The sequence below is a fragment of the Mustelus asterias genome, chromosome 6 (assembly GCF_964213995.1).
Source record: "Mustelus asterias chromosome 6, sMusAst1.hap1.1, whole genome shotgun sequence".
NCBI classification, from domain to species: domain Eukaryota; kingdom Metazoa; phylum Chordata; class Chondrichthyes; order Carcharhiniformes; family Triakidae; genus Mustelus; species Mustelus asterias.
Window position 1 is genome coordinate 57024672 of NC_135806.1, and position 22514 is coordinate 57047185.

Below are 22514 nucleotides of genomic sequence, written 5' to 3' on the forward strand. Positions count from 1 at the left end.
AACAAATAAGAAAAATGATACCGTTTATAGCTCTAAAGCAACAGCAATGTCAAAAGGGAATCACTACAATACAAACCTGAAGAAAGATTTAGGGATGGGGCTTTTTGTTAAAAGAAGCAGATGATAGGATGATTTCTCAGAATAATTAAAAATTATACAATGGTGGGTCAGATCGATCTAAGCAATGGTTGGTGGGTGAAGAATGAGGAGCGTAAATTAAGTGCAATAGATTTAGAATAGAGATCAAGTGATGCTTATTTAGACAGGCCAGAGTTTATCCACTCCCGTTCACATTGGGCAGGTTTGGCGACAGGTGCAAGAAACATTGTGGTATTGGGGGCCATCTTACCTGAATTTGGCAAAATGTCAGTTCGAGTGAGAAAACTGGCATGAAACTCACCAGTTTCATTGGTCTGATTTCTCTCCAAATTTTGACACTTTAACATCTAAAAAAGGAGAGGGCCAGGTTTGCACCGTCATTTTTAAAGGGTGCCCCAATCACAAGTAAGAATAAATCCCACAATCCAACACCTTCCGCCTCCACCACAGAAATATCCGGAGCCTTTCCCTCGCCCCCAACCATGGAGGCATTTGGAGCTTCCCTCCCAATCCTCTGATCATCCCATCCCCCCGCCACTCCAATCATCCTGGCATTCCCATCATCTCCCATCTCTTCCCAACCCCTGATCATCAACAGCACCCCCATTGGCCTCAGTGTCTGCTCCCCCGCCCCCACCACTGCAAACAGATGAGTCCCTGCACATGAGGCTTCCCCTTCGGCCTACCCCTTGCACTGCCCCCTGGCACAGGGTGCTGCCAGGTTGTCACTGCCTGGCAGTGCCAACCTGCATCAGGGATTAATGCCAGTGGCCATTGCCAGGGCATTGCCTGGCCATGTCCCCCTCCCCCAGGGGCTATACTCACCTTTATGTCCGGTCGGGATCCCCATGACAGGTTTACGTTTGGGTGAACCTGTTGTAAACTCACCATGATGTCACATCAGTAAGGTATGAAAATTTAATTGGGGGGAGGTAATTTGGTGAGGGGCTGTATAATTATATTTAAGTTTATTGAAATGTATTAAAATCAGGTTCACACCCATTACATTTTTGGCAAGGGGCAGGGAAAATTAAAGATGGTGATTGTGCTGGCAAGATTTACAATTTCCACTGGATTTTGAGCCCCCCCCCCCCCGCCGCCACAGTGATCTCACACACAGAGAATGTGGACTCTGGATCCCACGCAATGTCAAACCAGGCGGTGACAGTACCCTGCCCGCATCAGTGACGCACACAGTTCCCAACATTCAACACCAGCACCTTCATTATAATGAACTAACATATAATTATCAAGCCCCATACATCGGAATCACCTGCCCCCAAGTCAAAAGATCCATCCATGACCGTGAGATGTCAAAAAGGCATGAAGCCTGACTGGGCTCTGAAGATGTGCACCTAGTGAGCAGCGATCCCAGGGGAGATCGGTGGTGAGTGCAGCGCTCAGGGGGAGAGGATCGTGCCCAGGTAGTGCCAGAGTAATGCCAGGGCAGTATCCGGGTAGTGCCTGGAGAGTGCCAGGGTAATAAGAATGTAATGCTGCGGTAGTGCCAGCTTAGTGCCAGAGCAGTGCCAGGGGTGCGGGGGTGATGGGAAGTGCTGGGGGATGCTGGCGGTTGCACCTGGGTGAAGATTATTTTCTGATTTGCGGGCTTTAAAAATGACGCCCGGGTCATCAAGTGTCTGAGTTGACGCTGGGGTGGGCAAATCAGAGGCTGCCTACCAGCATGGAAGCCACGACTTCAAGTTTTTTTCTGAGTCCCGTACTTGACGGACAAAGTCACCATTACCATTGGTGGCTTCAAAGCCATTTTTCCCACCAGGCATCAGCCTTTTCTGATGTGGGAGAAAATCTCGGCCAGAGAGCTGTGAGCATATGGTATTTACTTCCAGAGTTAGAGGTTAAGGCAGAAACTATGTCAACGTTCAAGATTAAATTGGATAGGTGGATGAAGGAAAAGGTTACAAAAGAAAATTGGAGTAGATCCGTTAAATGTGATTAAAACTGTTTGCTTGTGTGGAGGGTGAATGCTGATATGGTTTGCCAGATGGTCTGTTTCTATGATTTAACTTCTGTGCACCTCTATGCAATTTATTGCACCAAGCAATTAAAGCAGGATTATGTGATGGCAGAACCTTTTACAGTGGTATGAACTGATCCCTTCTGAAGAAACCTGTGGCCCAACCCATCATTTCCCTGCAAACTTCTAACATTGAACCTTTTAAATTAGAATTTAAAAAATATGAGAAAACCTTTCCTTAATATACCATTTTCCCCCACTAATTTATGGAAAGTGTTTTGGAGGCTCTCATGGGGGTGGCAATAGCCTCGTGGCATTATCGTTAGACTATTAATATAGAAACTCAACTAATGTTCTGGGAATCCAGGTTAGAACCCCACCACAGCAGGTGGTGGGATTTGGATTCAATAAAAATATCTGGAATTAAGAATCTACTGATGACCATGAAACCATTGTCAATTGTTGGAAAAACCCATCTGGTTCACTAATGTCCTTTAGGGAAGGAAATCTGCCGTCCTTACCAGGTGTGGCCTACACGTGACTCCAGAGCCACAGCAATGTAGTTGACTCTCAACTGCCCTCTGAAATGGCCTAGCAAGCCACTCAGTTCAAGGGCAATTAATGATGGACAATAAATGCTGGCCTAGCCAGCAATGCCCACTTCCCATGAATGAATTTTTTTAAATTGAAACACAAAATATATAAAGTGAACTGTTTCAGGTGCTGTTAGTTCTATTAATTCAGTGACTATTTTCATCTATATTATGTAATTCATAATAATTACATTTACTTCAGAGTAAGCAATTCCTCATTTAAAGTCCTATTTGGGGCCTTTAAAATCACAACTTTAAGTAAAACAATTTTAAGTGAATCACAGGTTCCTGTGGGAATCAAGATTTAAAATGAAGTTTTCTTTTGGTCATTTCTACTCTGAAGAAACAAATTACACGTTAAATTACTTTGTGCTACATATACATTCCTAAATGAAATAACTTATCAAATAGAAGAAATACAGTGTAAATTTAAATGAGTTGACATTCACCAGCTGCTCTTTCTTGGGCAGTCACTCGGGATTGAGGATGACATGTTTCCATTCAGCTTCAATGGGTTGTGAGATGATTGATAAGTCCAATGTGCCATCTGCAGACTCTGCCTCATGTGGGGCAGTTAATGCTTCGAGTTGTCTGGAGTTTTGTGCACTCGATTTAATGCTTTGGCTCCATCTTTGCATGTTGCTGACAGAGTTTCTCAATGTGCTTGGTGGCTACCTTGAATGAACCTTCTCCATTTTGGTCAGTCACAAGCCGGGTCTCCCACGAGTCAGTGGGGATGTTTAACCTCTTTGGGCTTGCTAAGCTAAAACACTTCAGTGAAAGTACTTTTGCCTCGATGAATGCCTCCATACTGGGCAAATTGGCTTGGGAGAGGATGTTGCTATTGGATCAAGTTTCTTGCCGCTGGTAGTGCTTTGGGATGTCTGCTGCAGGTTGTTTCAGTCTCAGAAGCATTGATTGGAGTACGGGGATAGCTTCCTGGTGAACCAAGATCTTAATGTCAGATTTGAGATCCTGGTCCTCAAATACTCTTATCCTGAGTCAGCCAAAAGTTGATTTGCATACTGGGGATGACAAAGAGGATCATAGGATAGAGGTCGACCTTTTCCAGGATCTCACCATTTATTGATGAGGGTTTGGGGGAGGCTCTTACGTGATTGAAGCTGGTTTGAAGAGAACTTTTATTTTTGAGTTGTTTAATGAAGGGTTTCTCATACACTCTGAGTGAGTGCACACACAAACATATGGCAGCTCAATGAATAAAGTTGGACTGGGGGCATTGGGTTTCAACTGAAGGCAGCATAGGTTGAACAACCAGGTATTGGTGGAATCAATGGGATGAAAGGCAGAATCATCAGTGACATTGAAAAATGTATCCAAACACTGTTGGACTGTGTTTCTTTTCTGCTGATTGATCTCCAAATAGCAGTTAATGCCATCATTGTTCACTTTGATACCGTGTTCTCTGGCTTATCCTCAGTGAAGATCTCCATTACTTCTTTGATGAGCTCTAAAGCCCTTGGCCACTCTTTTCATCTACAAAATTTGAGGGATGGTGTTTCAGTGCAATTTTCTTTTTCAGTTTGTTGATTCTCTCGTTTCATTATGTCTTCATTGGAAATCAAGCAATTCCACCATGTCAACCTCCTCCTCATTGAAGCCAACCTTCTTCACCAAGGTGATGAATTCACACTGAACTTTGAGGACTGCGTCATGAGATCCTCTCTGGTCAGTTACACATTCAGGTCATGCTTTCCGCCACACACCATCTAAACATGATGACTCCATCCCATGAATCAGCGATATTGCCAATATTCTTGAGGACGTTGCAGGCAAATAACAAAATTTACTGACTGTTGGTACATTCACACCATCTGTTGCCTTGATCAGCTGTGAATAGACATGATGTAAGTAGTAAGCTTTCAATGTTGCTATTTCTCCCTAATAGTCTGTAGTAATGAAGTTGTGTTGGGCAGCAGGAAAATGATTCACTAAATTCACTAAATAGGGGCGGCACGGTGGCACAGTGGTTAGTACTGCTGCCTCGCAGCGCCAGGGTCCTGGGTTCGATTCCTGGCTTGGGTCACTGTCTGTGTGGAGTTTGCATATTCTCCCCGTATCTGCGTGGGTTTCCTCCAGGGTGCCCCAGTTTCCTCCCACAGTTCAAAGATGTGCGGGTTAGGTGGATTGGCCATGCTAAAATTGCCCCTTAGTGTCCTGAGATGCATAGGTTAGAGGGATTAGTCGATGGATATGGGGGTAGTGCCTGGGTGGGATTGTGGTCGGTGCAGACCTGATGGGCCAAATGGCCTCTTTCTGTACTGTAGGGTTTCTATGATGATTCTATGATTCTGCACTGTAGATTTGTATGATTTGACAAGTTATCAAGGTCGATATGATGACCTGGGGCAATATCTTGAAGGTGATATTTTCTCTGGTGCAATATTCCCTCTGGACATGACTGGCATACAGAGAGAACCATTCTTGAAAGAGTGCCCCTATCATTCAGGCTTTCATATTTGAACATCAAATGTTCTTGCAGCATGAAATCATTAGAAGTAAGTGTGTCATGCGATCTAGTTTTAGTTTCACTTTTGCTTTCAGCAGAGCGCGTGCACACACACACACACACGTGCACGCACGCGCAGATTTGTCATCTTCAAGCTTTCTGTCCATGTATATCTGTTCATATTTGCCTAGAATTAATAAATGAATCCACAACATTTTCACCCAATCCTTTATGAGTGATGGAAACTTTTATATCATTATAACAACATGACAACCTTCACATTCTTGAATAAATAATCAAGGTTAATAGGATAACCTGGGGCACTATCCAAAAGAAGCAATATCTTGGAGGCGGTATATTATCTGGCTCAATAATTCCTCCAGGCAGAAATAGCATGCTGGGAGAATCATCATGCATTCAATGCCAAATAATGCATGCATGTTCTTTTGAAGAGCCCTTCAAAGGCCTCGGTGTCTATGGCTGGTACACCACTAAGGGCTTAAACATGAAATCTCCTGCACTGTTCCCGCCAAGCAGGAAAGTTTTAAATGCTAGCACTGTCTTCTCCTCTTTGAAGATATATGTTCTCGTGACATATGCTTCCAGTCATGTCCCACCTCAACAATGTTAAGCACTTGTTTCGGCAGCGAGACCCCTGTTCACCCAGCAGTAAGGATACTTCAGTTGCAAGCAATAAAAGAACTAACTTCACAAAGCAAAGAAAAAGATTTAATAAAGACACTCCATTACATCACCATTCAGGCCACACCCTGGGCCACACAAGTTCCCACAATCCCCATCCGCTTTCTATATATACCGGGTCAGCTGACCCTCACAGCATGTTACCATTGGTTACATTATAAAAGACTCCAATGTTCTCATTGGTTCATTATAACAACCCCTTATTTAATAATTCTCTTTAAATATGCACGGAATTCAATAGCTGCTTTATCATCAGCAGTAGCCACTTCATTGGTTACTTTAATGTTAGGAAAATCGCAACACCTCTTAAAATTCTTGAATTAACCATAACTAACACTAAAAACTTTCCAAACGTGAACTCTCACCCAGCTCATTTTATAAGTCATCACATTGGTTTATAGTAAAAATAAAATACTGCGGATGCTGGAGATCTGAAATCAAAACAGAAAGTGCTGGAAAAACTCAGCAGGTCTGGCAGCATTTGTGGAGAGAGAAATGTTCTGAAGAAGAATCCAATTGAACTCAAAACATTGACTCTATTTCTCGTTCCATAGATACTTCAAGACCTGCTGAGTTTTCCTCGCATTTTCTGTTTTGACACAGGTTTTTAGTTTTTGCTTCATTGCCTATCATACAAAGAGGCATTTTGCGTTGACTTTGATCTTTGATTCAGACTGCCAGGAGTCTTCCCATGTTCCCCATGATGCTGCTTCTAGTTCAACTTCTCTTGGTAGCACTTTGTTTGATTTTGTCAGAGTTACCACAGATCGTTCTCATTGTAGTTAGGGGCAGCCCAATCCCTCTACCAATATCGATGCTCATTCTCCAGCCTCCAGTTTCATTTTTAAAGAGACAATTTTTCTTGTTTTCTTAGCAGAAGCAGACTTGCTACCATCACTTACTGGGCACTTTTGACATTTTGCCTTTAAATAACCTCTCTGACACCACCCAATGCAAAATAGAACAAGGGACGCACTTGGTGCTCCAAAAATAACCAGAAGATTGCAAAGTCAGGATCTGCTGGCTTCCCCTTTCCTCTTAAAATTAAGTACTATACCTTGAGTTTTTCACCTAAACAAGTCCTGAGCCAAGGAAAACAATTTTACCTGCAGAAAATGCCTCGCTCACCGACTTTAAGTTGGCCTCCCTGCCTCTCCCAATGCATGGTCCCTCAAGAACCATACCTTGGCTTCAAGATTAAGAGGATTAGAGAGGCAGGAATTGCACCTGTATTGCACAAAGGTGAAAAGTCCAGGCTTCTACATTATGCCTCAAAACAAATACATTTGGAATCGTGTTTTGTCATACAGTAGTGTACAATGGAATATTTTTTTAAAAACCCTGTTACCTTGAGCAAGATTGAACGCCTTTCAGACCTGCTCTAAGATAACACTATTCAGTCGATGTCACGCAACGCCATGCACAGGTCCACCTGAAACTTATTACGACATTCAATATGCGCACCACCTCCATTCTGTATAAGGTGTTAAAGCGGAAATACATTAAATTAATCAACTTAAAGTGGGGACTTGCTGCAGTTCTTGTTTGTAACAAATGCAGAAAATGAAAGTTTGCCACATGAAATACTTGCTTTGAAAATCACCAATGCACAGAAGTATTGACTTATTTATTAGGAGCCTTGATGAAAACATAAGAACATAAGAAATAGTAGCAGGAGTAGGCCATCTAGCCCCTCGAACCTGCCCCACCATTCAATAAGATCATGGCTGATCTGAAGTGAATCAGTTCCACTTACCCGCCTGCTCCCCATATCCCTTAATTCCCTTACCGATCAGAAATCTATCTACCCGTGATTTAAACATATTCAACGAGGAAGCCTCCACCACTTCAATGGGCAGAGAATTCCAGAGATTCACTACCCTCTGAGAGAAGAAGTTCCCCCTCAACTCTGTTCTGAACCGGCCCCCACTTATTTTGAGGCTGTGCCCTCTAGTTCTGGTTTCCCTTCTAAGTGGAAAGAATCTCTCTACCTCTACCCTATCCAGCCCCTTCATTATCCTATATGTCTCTGTAAGATCACCCCTCAGCCTTCTAAACTCCAACGAGTACAGACCCAATCTGTTCAATCTCTCCTCATAAGCTACACCCCTCATCTCTGGTATCAACCTGGTGAACCTTCTCGGCACTCCCTCCAAGGCCAATATATCCTTTCGCAAATAAGGGGACCAAAAATGCACACAGTACTCCAGTTGCGGCCTCACCAGTGCCTTGTATAGTTGCAGCAAGACTTCCCTGCTTTTATATTCTATCCCCCTCGCGATAAAGGCCAACATTCCATTCGCCTTCTTGATCACCTGCTGCACCTGCAGACTGAGTTTTTGCGATTCGTGCACAAGGACCCCCAGGTCCCTCTGCACAGTAGCATGATGTAATTTTTCTCCATTTAAATAATATTCCAATTTACTAAATTTACAAAAGACGTTTGATTTTGAAGTTTAGCCATGAAACTTGAGATTTAAATCACCTGCCTACTTTTTCTCATTAAATGAAACAACACAACTTTTGTTAAGTGTTTCATAACTGTGGAACAATGTCAGTTCCTGGTGTCACAATCCAATTAATTATATTTCCAGTTCAGGCTCTGTTGAAATCTAATTTATATGCTTAGTATATAATGCTTTTCACATTTCATTTATTTGAATTTAATTAAAATTGTGTCATGTTGTTTCGTGCTGTAACCAATTAGTTCAATTTCCTTCAAAGTCTGTTATTGACAGAACGTTACATTTCTTATGGTGTTTTTTTTTGATGATGGATTATATGTTTAAAGCTTTGTAGTGATTGTTGACATAAGATACCCATTATATTTCAGTTCACTTTTCCATCTGAAGTTTGTTCATGCTGAAAGCTGCTCTGAACCACTGGGTACACCTTCCAGACTACTTATTGTCATCATTCCATGTAGACCTGCATTTCCTCAAACTAAGATGCAAGCAAAAATAAAACTAATGCTGAGATTAATGTGAAGCAGGATATGAGTTTTATACCCTAGGTGTGGGGCTATTAACCAAACAAGAAATTATGCATTCTGCAATGCATTAATCATTAATCCTTACACTGACATAGTTACAAAAGATTGCTCATCAATCCATAAAGCATCCTAATGCCTTTAACATTTAACTACTTCAGGACACCTGATGTGAGTCATCAGGTAGATATTCAGGCAGATATTTGCACTGCTCAAGGTTGCATGCCTTAACGTTTGGGCCCAAGTTTGTGTGAGGTCAGGAGAATTTAAAGCTATCCTGCACTTCTTAAAGTAAATCTGCACCTCTTGAAGGCAAGATGCATTCTGGCTGTTTCAGGAGCCGAAACTCCCAAAAAAGAGTGAAAAGCCAGCAAAAACATACAAGAATAGTGCAACAGGCAAGAGGTGTTCCAGGATTCTCAGGTATCACACTGGAGGCCTTGGTGCTTGTGGACAAGAGGAGAGATGTTCTCTTCACTCAGGGGACCAGGAAACCCTGCAGACAAATATTGAGAAGGCAGTGACAGGCTGCTGTGGACAATAACAGCAGTCAACCCCAAAAGATCCGGATGAAGTGTCGAAAGTAGTTTAATGATCTCACATGAGTGGTCAAGTGGTCAGTGAACACACCCCCAAATATCATATCCTCTCCCCTGCAACATTAGCCTCACACACTGCTTCATTCATTACAGCTCCTGCACCGGTCTGCCAACAATCTCTATCAACCACAACTCATAGCTCACATTCTTAGCTTCCCCTCACCCTCACACAATTAACACTCCTGGGAGCTGCACACACTCATATCATTCAGAGTATATCTGATTAGGAGCCCATAGTAACTAAATTCTAAAATCACCTTCAGAGAGTGTGGACAGTCCTCACTCCGGTTTAGTGCGTGTGTGCATGCGTGCATGCATGCTTGTATGTGTGTGTGTGTGTGCATGTGTATGTTCTTTCTGTCTCAATCAAAGGCTGCACCCAATGGGCCCACATGAGTTTGGGTCTGCTTCTTACCCTGAGATTTAGTCTCCTCCCTGACAAGGGGAAATGGGGAGAATAGGTTTTATTATTTTTCGGATTGATTGTATAATTTAAGAATGTTTACAGGAGTGGGTCCCATGTGCTTGGCTTCTGGTGGACCCGGGCCTGTTGGTTACTGTCAATTTCATGAAAGGGGCTGGCCCTGCTTGTCCAGAGAGTTTAATTCAACACTTCACTGGTTATCATGAACAGATCCCCAATGAGTAACCTTCAGGAGGAAATTATAGAGTAAATTAACATCCAGAAACACTTTGTAATGAAGCGCTCTCTGTTCCTTATTAAATATAATGTATTTACGCATCCTCTGTTCAAAAAGAGTCGCTTGTAAGTTAATGAATATTGTTTTATACAGATAAACGTCAGCCAGAATTACCCAGCCATTCACACCAACAGAATTCTCTGCCTGAGCGCCAAATTCTCCATCCTCGCCTGCAGCAGCGGTGGGACAGGAACAGCCAGAAAATTCCACCATCATCAATATCTCAAATGTTTTAGATATTGTCTTTAAGTTGGTGCGTTGGAACTCCGCACCTTGGGCTTTTTTTGTAATTTATTGGAGAGTGGATATATCGGGGGATTAAACCAATCATGATTTTGTGAGAGCGATTTCTGTTCAATCCAATGGATTTTCTGGAATTAATGATTACTATTGCTATGATTACTAGGGTGGCACAGTGGCACAGCGCCAGAGACTCGGGTTCGATTCCCGGCTTGGATGACTGTCTGTGTGGAGTTTGCACGTTCTCCCAGTGTCTGCGTGGGTTTTCTCCAGGTGCTCCGGTTTCCTCCCACAGTCCAAAGATGCTAAATTGATCCTTAGTGTCAGGGGGACTAGCAGGGTAAATGCATGGAGTTGTGGGGATAGGGCCTGGGTGGAATTGTGGTCGGTGCAGACTCGATGGGCTGAATGGCCTCCTTCTGCACTGTAGGATTCTATGATTAGTTTTTGCAATGCTCCAAGACACTAGCTCATCAGTTTTCTGCATTGCTGACAGCCAAAAGGGTAAAGATGTTGTTGCCCATTTAAACTAGAAATAGAAAAGGAGAAGGTAGATTGACACATTAGTTTAATATAAAATATTAATTCTCATTTCCAATTGACATGATGTTTTCAGTTATTGGCTTTCTCATTTAATAGATCTGGTATATTTACATGTAAGTTTTTTACATTGAGGTAAATATATTGTAAATTGTCTATTGAATGGGATGATTAAAAATCCTTTGGTTCATTGCAAGTGTCAGTGATGAGTTCCTCCCGATACTGTTCCTGCATGTTGATTTTTATTGAAATGTGGCATATTATTTTGAAAAGCCAATTTTATTTCTGTGGCAGCTAGTGTGGTGAAACTAGAAGTAATCCTCATTAGAGAATGCAGTATTAACAGGGAGCTTTCTTTGGAGTTTATCCGACAAGTGGCGACATCCTATAGCCCAGGTTAGGATGAAATCCATTGATTCCACCCTGTGTATCCGGCAATGAATTCCTAGCAATAACGCAGTGTAAGATTCTCTTTCCTGAGTGCAGTGATGGACACCTGTATTGTGATTCGATCTGAATCATTTATTTGTAAACACCAAGAACATTATTTTTGATTGTGTGAATTGAAAAGAATTAACTGAGCTGATTTAAAGCATAAATTGAAGTGACGTTTGGAAATTATCACTGAGATGGATTTATCAGTAAAATAGGGAGAACAAGGAAGATTCCCTAAAAAAACAAGGAAGATTCCCTAAAAAAACAAGGAAGATTCCCTAAAAAAAAGCAGGAATTCAAACTTGTAATGATAAAGAAAGCAGTTCATTCAGAAATACTGGTTGGAATTCGCATGCCCCATTACCACTGCCAGCAAGAACGGAGAATTTGGCGCTCAGAGGTCGGAGAATTCCGGTCACTCTTTCAGTGCTGCAATTGGGACATCTTTAACAAAAACAAACCGTGCTGTGTGGAAATTGGCTGTCATGGTCCTGACATTACAACAGTGGCTACCCTTCAAAAAATAGTTTTTCATTGGTTTTGAAACTTCCAGTGGTTGTGAAAGGCAATATACAAATACAACTCTTTTATTTTGTATTTACTTAGCTGCCCGCTGAAGTGGTTCAGGAAGACACTGTGTAAAACAGCTACACACTGTTCATGAAGAGAGCCTACTTCCACCTTCTTAAGGGCAGTTGAGAATGGACAATAAAACCACGATTCTCCCATTGCGGCCCGCCACTTTTCTGCTGGGTCTGGCCGGGTGACGCGCGTCTGCGGCCTTGAATGGGGATTTGCGCACGCGCTGGGAACGCATGAGCATCTCGCAGAGCCGGCGAACAGTCACCGGCCAGATAACGCTGGAAACCAGCGAGAAGGCAGGTAAGTAATTTAAATCTGTTTTTAATCTATTTTAAATATGTAGATTTCTCCCAACCCGCCAGGAGTACTTCATTCCGGCGAGATTCAGACCAGCTCCCCATGTTCGGGGAGCTAGCGGGAGACCCCGCCGGAATGAAGGAGGGGCAATCAGGGCCCCCCAGGGGGTCGGGCGGTGGGGGGCGATGCCCCTGAGCATGGGCACATTGGCAGTGTCAGCCTGTGCCCCCTGGCATTGCCAAAGGGGCAAAGTGCCCATGCCCAGGGGACACCTTGGCACTGCCCACCGGGCATCAGGCAGTGCCAATGGGACGGGGCCTATTGTGGGTGGGGCCTAGATGTGAGTGGTGGGGGTTCCGCTGCCACTCTGCATTGGGATCGGTCTGGGATGGAGGGAGAGCAACGATTGGGGCGGGCTGGGGGGTGTGGTCTGCCGGTGGGGGGGGGGGGGGGGGGGGGGGGGTCTGCCTCTGGGGAGCATCAGACCCTAGGGGGTTCAGCGGGGGTGGGGCTGTCTGCCAAGGTGAGGTGGGTGGGGGGATCGCCACTGCTGGGGGGGGGGGGGGTGGAGCCTGGACATTGGGGCGCTCCGGGACAGGAGGGTCAGGGCTGGCCCGGAAATTGTTGTGGGGGCCGCGATCAGGCCATGGGGGAGGGGGGGGGGCGGTCCCGGGCTGTCCAGCGATTGGGCTGGCCAGCAAACAGGTGTCTGACAGATTGGGGCCACTGAGCATGCACAGAGTTCCAGAACTGTCAGACTCCAGCGTGAATAGGCCCCCCCCCCGCCCCCCCTGAGATTTTGATGAGATTCACGATTGGGACCTCTGCATTGCACAGAGTGCGGAGATTCAGGTGAGAAGCTGAACTATCAGAACAGACGGGATTTAGAACAGTTTTTCCGCCAATTCAGCACTTTTGGGAGAATCGCCCCCCAAGTGTCAGCATTTCCATTGACACCAACAGCCCGAGAATGACCAAACAATCAGACACTCATTCTAAAATAAGAGAGGATCTTCATTTGTATGAGAGTAAATTTATCAAATGGAAGTCTTGAATTTACATCTGTAAGCTGATGGTAAATTGTCAAGGTTTATGAAGGAAATGGTGAGTCAAATGGTGAAGTAACTCAGTAAGTTGCTATTTACTCTTATGCGTGTCCAGAGATGTGCGGGTTGGGTGCATTGGCCATGCTAAATTACCCTTTAGTGTCCTGGGATGCGTAGGTTAGAAGGATTAGCGGGGTAAATATGAGGGGTTATGGGGATAGAGCCTAGGTGGGATTCTTGTCGTTACAGACTTGATGGGCCGAATGACCTCCTTCTGCAATGTAGGGATTCTATGATTCTATAAAGTGTGCCGTGTTACTGAAAAAGTTGGGAACCACAGCTCTGGAGGATAGCATAAGAGATAGATTCTGCCTGTTGTGTGTCACCAGGCACAAGTGAGTTGTGGCCAAGGTAGAGGGGAAGAATTGAGTGGGTGCCATCTCCCTGCAGGGTGATCATGGAAAGGGACCTGCTGCAGGAGAATTCACTGGGCACTGCAATAGATTGGAACAAAGTTTGATGGGCATGAACAGTGAAATGCTTGATGCATTGGTGGGTCTGCCAGAAAGGCTGCAGTTGTTGTTTAGGAGAATGGCTGTGTCTGGCGGCATCTTGGCATAATACTTCCACAGAGCTTCTCAGCTTTTTGGCTAAGGTCAAGCATCAGATCAAGCCCAAGATGGGATGCAATGACTTATCTTGTCAGCTTGGATTGTGTTTGCCTTTCTTGTGGGGACCATGAATTTGATTCAATTGGAATGTGAATTTGGTTTTTGGAGCAAACAAGGAATGGATTCGGGTTTGCCTGGTCCACGCTGAGCATTGGCTTCGTACCTTAATGAGGGAGTAAAAACATTAAAAAGAATAATGCTCGTACAGAGCTAGAAGGCCAGCCATTCCACCATTGCACAACTCCAGGAGAACACTTATAGTTCCTATCATGGGACAGTGTCTGCTGGCCGATGCCCCAGTTTCCATTGCTGCAGACAGGAGCCACCCAAAGTCTGAGTGAAAGTTCAGGCTGAGGCCATGTGAGTTCAGCGTGGTGCTGTTCAGGATCAGACTGCTATCACCATGACAACACACACCAGCGCTCGAGTGCCTGGAGGAGGATGTGAGTTCACACAGCTGTTCAGGAATCTTTGCTCAAGCAGATGACAAGGAATTAATCTGCCAGACGCACACACACGCGCATACACACATGCACAGACAAACATGCATAAACACATGCACACACACACACGCACAGACATACACACATAAACACGCGCACACACACACACGCGCACGCACACACACGCACATGCAGACACACACACACACACAGATTGGACACAGATCAAGATAGTGCACTTCTACAGATTCAAATTCATTAGACAGAATTTTCCCAAAGGAATTCTCAGGGGGCAATCTTACTGAAGAAATTCTAAGTGCCGAACGAGCATGAAAGTGGGAGAAAATCACACCGATTTTGTGGGTGAGTTAAAAATCTAATCTTACCCCACTCTGAGGAAAAAATGAAGCAAGGCCGGAATTTTACCGGCACCCCATACCCCACCCCCCCCCACCCCCCCCGCCCCTCCTCCACCCCACCCCGCACCCCACCGAGGCTCGTAACTGTAAGATCGTGTCACTGGTTAGGGGTTCTTGGGTCCTTGCTTGGCTGATGAACCTGAACCTAGAGCTGCATCTCCAATGACATACTTGACATGTGTTTCTGGAAGGTGGAATTGGTCCTTGGACTCAAGGTCATTAGCATTCCTTTGTCAGGCTTCTTTTCTGGACCTCCCCTTGCCGTCGGGTGTTCTCGAAGCATTGTGTCCCTTCAAACGGGAGATTCCTACAAGCAGGTCTCTTCTGAGCAATTATCTCCCAGACATTGATGTCTATGTTGCTTTTCTTGAGGTGAGCCTTCAGGGTGTATTTGAGGCACTTCTTTTATCCTCCTCTTGCTTGGGTGCCTTCTTGGTGCCTTACTTGAGCTGGGCAAAGAAGATTTTCTTTGGCAGTCAAAACTCTGACATCCCAATCATGTTGCTGGCCCAGCAGAGTTGGTTTCGGATGATCATGGCCTTGATGCTGGTGCTCTTGGCTCCTTCAAGGACATTGACATTAGTATGCCTGTCCTCCCAGCTGATGCAGAGAATTCATCTAAAAAAGCATTGATGGTACCACTTCAGGGCCTTGAGGTGACGTTTGTACATAGTCCAAGTTTCTGAGCCTTAGAGAAGAGTTGGGAGAATAACTGCTTTATACATGAGTATCGGCATGGAGGCCACGGCCGTTGAAGACTCTCATCCTTAGGTGTCCAAAGGCTGTGCTCGTGGATTGTATATAATGTTGGATTCCTGCAACGATGTCAGCCTTAGATGAGAGGTGGCTCCCCAAGTAGGGAAATGTTCCATGTTTGGGAGGATTTCTCTGTTGATCTTGATGGAGGGAGAGACCAGATCTTGGCCTGGGATGGATTGAAAAAAGACTTGTGCTTTCTTGAGTTTGAGACTGAGACGGATTCTTCAGGATGCTACCGCGGAGGTGTTAAGCATGGCTTGGAGACTCACTTCTGGGAAAGCAGAGATAATGTTGTCATCCACATACTAAAGTTCCACAAGCAACATCAGTATTGTTTTCTTCTTGGATTTCATCCAGTTGAGGTTGAAAGGTTTTCCATGATGAATTTCTGAATTTGATTAATTTCTCTGGACCGTTGGACTTTGACAGGATCTTCCATAGCACTTCCTGACTGTCTGAGTCAAAAGACTTGGTCAGATTGATGAAAGCCGGGTAGACTGGTTGATGTTGCTCTTGGTATTTCTCTTGAAGTTGTCGAGTGGTGAAAATCACATCCACGGTTTGGTCAGAGGCCACACTAGCTTTCCAGAAGGATTTCTTTAGGGACGGGGAGAAGGCAGCCAGTGAGGATTCGGGTGATGATCTTCCTGACGATGGAGAGTAGGAAGATTCCTCAGGAGTTGTCACTGTCCACTTTGTCTCCTTTCTTGAAGACAGTGGCGATGACGGCATCCCGGAGATAAACAGGATTTTGTCCTCTGTCCCAGATTTTCAGGAACAGCTGATGGAGATGACGGGTGATCACTTCTCCTCCAAGTTTGAAAAACTGGACTGGAATTTCAGCCACACCTTTTTCATACTTCACATTTTTAACGATAGCTTCGACTTCATCCACACTTGGTGAGACTCCAAGAGCATCTTTGATGGGGAATTGGGGCATTTGCTTGGATACATAAGAACATAAGAACTAGGAGCAGGAGTAGGCCATCTGGCCCCTCAAGCCTGCTCCGTCATTCAATAAGATCATGGCTGATCTTTTTGTGGACTCAGCTTCACTTACCCGCCCGTTCACCGTAGCCCTTAATTCCTTTACTGTTCAAAAATGTATCTATCCTTTCCTTAAAAACATTCAATGAGGTAGCCTCAACTGCTTCACTGGGCAGGGAATTCCACAGATTCACAACCCTTTGTGTGAAGAGTTTCCTCCTCAACTCAGTCCTATATCTGCTCCCCCTTATATTGAGGCCATGTCCCCTAGTTCTAGTTTTACCTGCCAATGGAAACAAATTCCCTGCTTCTATCTTATCTATTCCCTTCATAAACTTATATGTTTCTATAAGATCTCCCCTCATTCTTCTGAATTCCAATGAGTATAGTCCCAGTCTACTCAGTCTCTCCTCATAAGCCAACCCTCTCAACTCCGGATTCAACCTCGTGAATCTCCTCTGCACCCCTTCCAGTGCCAGTATATCCTTTCTCAAGTAAGGAGACCAAAACTGTACACAGTACTCTAGATGTGGCCTCACCAGCACCTTATACAGCTGCAACATAACCTCGCTGTTTTTAAACTCCATCCCTCTAGCAATGAAGGACAAAATTCCAATTGCCTCCTTAATTACCTGCTGCACCTGCAAACCAACTTTTTGTGATTCATGCACAAGGACACCCAGATCCCTCTACACAGCAGCATGCTGCAATTTTTTACCATTTAAATAATAGTCCATTTTGCTGTTATTCCTACCAAAATGGATGACCTCACATTTACCAACATTGTACTCCATCTGCCAGACCCTCGCCCACTCACTTAGATTACCTATATCCCTTTGCAGACTTTCAGCATCTTCTGCATACTTTGCTCTGCCACTCATCTTAGTGTCATCTGTGAACTTTGACACTACGCTTGGTCCCCAACTCCAAATCATCTATGTAAATCGTAAACAATTGCGCTCCCAACACTGATCCCTGAGGCACACCGCTAGTCACTGATCCCAACCAGAAAAACACCCATTTACCCCCACTCTTTGCTTTCTGTTAGTTAACCAATCCTCTATCCATGCTAATATATTACCTGTAACACCATCCCCTTTATCTTATGCAGCTGCCTTTGGTGCGGCACCTTGTCAAATGCCTTCTGGAAATCCAGATGCACCACATCCACAGGTTCCCCACTGTCCCCTGCACATGTAATGTTCTCAAAGAATTCCACGAAATTAGTCAAACATGACCTTCCCTTCATGAACCCATACTGCGTCTTACCAATGGGACAATTTATATCCAGATGTCTTGCTATTTATTCCTTGATGATAGATTCAAGCATTTTCCCTTCTACAGAAGTTAAGCTAACCAGTCTATAGTTACCCACCTTTTGTCTACTTCCTTTTTTAAACAGTGGCGTCACATTTGCTGTTTTCCAATCTGTGGGAACCACCCCAGAGTCCAGTGAAGTTTGGTAAATTACCACTGGTGCATTGCTATTTCCTCCGCCATCTCTTTTAGTACCCTGGGATACATTCCATCAGGATGAGGAGACTTGTCTACCTTTAGCCCCATTAACTTGCCCAACACTACCTCTTTCGTGATAATGATAGTTTCTAGGTCCTCACCTCGCCTTCTTGTCATCAATTTTTGGCATGTTATTTGTGTCTTCCACTGTGAAGACCGACACAAAATACCTGTTCAATGCCTCAGCTATTTTCTCATTTCCAGTTATTACATCCCCCTTCTCATTCTCTAAAGGACCAATGTTTACTTGTGGTGAACCATCGTTGGTTCCCACTAGATAGTACTGAGCCAGGGTCTGGCCAGTACTACAAGTATGTATATATGTTGCTGTTGGGGTTAGAGATGAGTTGTTCTACTTGTTGCTGTTGGGGTTAGGGTTGGGTTGTTACACCTTTGTACTATAGTATTGTGGTACATCCCAGTCGGGCTCCGCCTCCTGGGAGAGGTATAAAGGTCTCTGCTCTGTCTGGGACCCCTCAGTCTGGGATCGTGTATATAATTAGTAGCTGCCTTGTTACAGCAAATAAAAGCCTTTATTTCCTGAGCATCAAGCCTCGTGTGTGATAACGCGCATCAATTTTATTTGCTGTAAATAAACTCTCGTCGAAGAAAAAAAAGAGAGTATGGAGCAGATACTGAAGCCTGAACGCCTTACACTAGATCCACATGCAGTGGGCGCCTCTAACACCTTCGACCACTGGTTGAAATGTTTTGAGGACTACCTGGCAGCCTCCGCAGCGGTCACCACAGATGATGACAGACTCCGGGTCCTCCATGCGAGGGTAAGCAACACCGTCTACCTCGCGATCCGTGCGGCCACCGATTACACAAAGGCTCTCGAGCTTCTGAAGAAGCGTTATATTAAGCCGCCCAACGAAATACACGCTCGTTACCTCTTAGCCACTCGACGACGGCAGTCCGGCGAAACGATGGAGGAATACGCGAATGAGCTCCTACAGCTAGCCAGGGGCTGTAACTGCAAAGCAGTGTCGGCAGACCAGAATATGAACGACCTCGCTCGAGATGCATTTGTGGCGGGAGTCGGATCGTCGTACATCCGACTCAAACTACTGGAGAAAGGTAACCTTAACCTTACCCAGGCAATAGAACTAGCGGAGATGCTGGAGACAGCCTCCAAAAGCCTAGTATTGTATCCTGAAGACCACGTGGAGACAACGTGGCAGGAGCAGTCGCCAATCCCTCCTCGTCCCTCGGGTTCGAAATGCTGCATAATGACGTGCTCACACTCGGGCCAGACGACGGCAGCAGCTCTGGGTGGCCCGCGGTGTTACTTCTGTGGGGGAGCGAAGCTCGGCAACGGTGTCCCGCTAAAGCTGTGTTGTGCTCCGCCTGCGGTAAAAAGGGGCACTATTCGAAAGTGTGCCGATCTAAATCTGCTTCTCGGAACAGCAGTGCGGCCTGCGATTCCTCAGAGCCCGGTTCTTCGTCGTCGAAATCGTCGAGGGTTTTGTCCACGTGCGAGGCCAGGACGACGCCATTATGGTCGACGGAGTCAGAGATGTGTGACCACCAGGGGTCGCTGAATTTGGCGCCATCACCCACGTGCGACCTATGGGAGCGGCCATGTTGGTCGGCACCGACCGCGAACGACCAGCAGGGGTCATCCTCGTCAATTTCAGCTGCCTGCAGTGGCGCTCATGAACCAACGGTGGCGTCGATCATCCTGGACCAGGCCAAGCCTCATAGACTTGACAAGTCTATGATGGACATTCAGGTAAACGACCACTTGATTTATTGTCTGTTTGACAGCGGGAGCACTGAGAGCTTTATCCACCCAGACGCTGTGAAGCGATGTGGACTCCGGATTCAACCTGTCAAACAGACAATTTCTATGGCATCAAGGTCCCGGTCTGTCACCATGCTAGGGAGTTGCGTGGTAACTTTAACGGTGCAAGGCACAGTTTACAAGCGTTTCAAGCTCCTTGTGTTGCCGCACCTTTGCGCGCCAATACTTCTCGGACTAAACTTCATGGTTCACTTGAGGAGTGTAACCCTACAGTGCGGTGGGCCACTCCCTTCGCTTTCAGTGGGAGAACAGCAGCCTCCAAATTGCCCAACGCGCCCCGCCTGTAGCCTCTCGATGCTGAAGATCACCACACCCTCCCTGTTCCAGAATCTTGTGCCAGGCTGCAAGCCCATTGCGACTAAGAGTAGGCGTTACAGCGCTGAGGATCGGATCTTCATTCGATCTGATGTTCAGCGGCTCCTCAAGGAAAGGATCATACAACCCAGCGCTAGTCCGTGGAGAGCGCAGGTCGTGGTGGTCAGGAGTGGGAACAAACCCCGGATGGTCATTGACTATAGTCAGACCATTAATAGATACACGCAGCTGGATGCGTATCCCCTCCCGCGCATATCTGACATGGTCAATCAGATTGCGCAGTACTGGGTGTTCTCCACCATAGACCTCAAGTCTGCCTACCACCAACTCCCCATTCGCCCAGAGGACCGACAATACACGGCCTTTGAGGCGGATGGTCGCTAGTATCACTTTCTCAGGGTTCCCTTTGGTGTCACCAATGGGGTCTCGGTCTTCCAGCGTGCTATGGACCGAATGGTGGACCAGAACGGGCTGCGGGCTACCTTCCCGTACCTGGATAACGTCACCATCTGCGGCCATGACCAGCAGGACCACGACACAAATCTCCTGAATTTCCTACGCACTGCATCTCGCCTGAACCTGACCTACAACAGGGAGAAGTGTGTGTTTCGTACGCGCCGTTTAGCCATCCTGGGATACGTGGTGGAAAACGGGGTCATTGGCCCTGATCCAGACCGTATGCGCCCCCTCTCTGAACTTCCCCTGCCCACAAGTGCAAAAGCACTGAGAAGATGCTTCGGCTTCTTCTCTTATTATGCACAGTGGGTTCCCAATTACGCGGACAAAGCCCATCCGCTCATTACGTCCACTTCTTTTCCCCTAACACCAGAGGCCCGATTGGCCTTCGATAAATTAAAAGCCGACATCGTGAAAGCTACGATGCACACTGTTGATGAGTCCATCCCCTTTCAGGTGGAGAGTGATGCATCTGATTTCGCCCTGGCCGCCACACTTAACCAGGCGGGCAGGCCCGTCGCTTTTTTTTCCCGCACCCTCCAAGGCCCCGAAATTCGGCATTCAGCAGTGGAAAAGGAGGCCCAGGCCATTATGGAGGCCGTCAGGCACTGGCGCCATTACTTGGCGGGAAAACGGTTCACCCTGATCACGGACCAGCGGTCCGTGGCGTTCATGTTTAATAACACGCTGAGGGGCAAGATCAAGAACGACAAGATCTTGCGGTGGAGAATTGAACTCTCCACCTATAACTATGACATCATGTATCGTCCAGGGAAACTCAATGAGCCCTCAGATGCCCTCTCGCGTGGAACATGCGCCAGTATACAGGAGGACCATTTGCAGGCTCTCCATAATGACCTATGCCATCCTGGGGTCACTCGGCTCTACCACTTTATAAAAGCCCGCAATCTGCCCTACTCGGTGGAGGACGTCACGGTGGGGCGGCACGGTAGCACAGTGGTTAGCACTGCTGCTTCACAGCTCCAGGGTCCCGGGTTCGATTCCCGGCTCAGGTCACTGTCTGTGTGGAGTTTGCACATTCTCCTCGTGTTTGCGTGGGTTTCCTCCGGGTGCTCCGGTTTCCTCCCACAGTCCAAAGATGTGCGGGTTAGGTTGATTGGCCAGGTTAAAATTGCCCCTGAGATGCGTAGGTTAGAGGGATTAGCGGGTAAATATGTGGGGGTAGGGCCTGGGTGGGATTGTGGTCGGTGCAGACTCGATGGGCCAAATGGCCTCCTTCTGCACTGTAGGGTTTCTATGATTTCTATGATAACATGAAGCTGTCGGGTATGCGCAGAATGCAAACCGCACTTTTACCGACCTGACCGGGCACAATTAGTCAAGGCCACTCGTCCCTTCGAGAGACTGAGTGTCAATTTTAAGGGCCCCCTTCCCTCAACAGATCGGAATGTGTACTTCCTCAACATCATTGACGAGTACTCTAGATTCCCTTTTGTTATTCCCTGCTCTGATACATCCGCTGCCACGGTTATCAAGGCATTCCGTGATCTTTTTACCCTGTTCGGGTACCCCAGCTACATTCACAGCGAGAGGGGCTCGTCGTTCATGAGCGATGACTTGAGGCAATACCTGCTCTCATACGGGATTGCCTCTAGTAGAACCACGAGCTACAACCCTAGGGGTAACGGACAGGTGGAACGTGAGAATGCTACAGTCTGGAAGGCTGTCTTACTGGCGTTGAAGTCAAAAAGCCTTCCAGTCTCCCGTTGGCAAGAGGTGCTCCCTGATGCGCTCCATTCCATACGCTCACTCCTGTGTACGGCAACCAACGCTACTCCCCATGAGAGGATGTTTTCATTCCCTCGGAAGTCTTCCTCGGGGACCTCATTACCATCTTGGTTGACGTACTC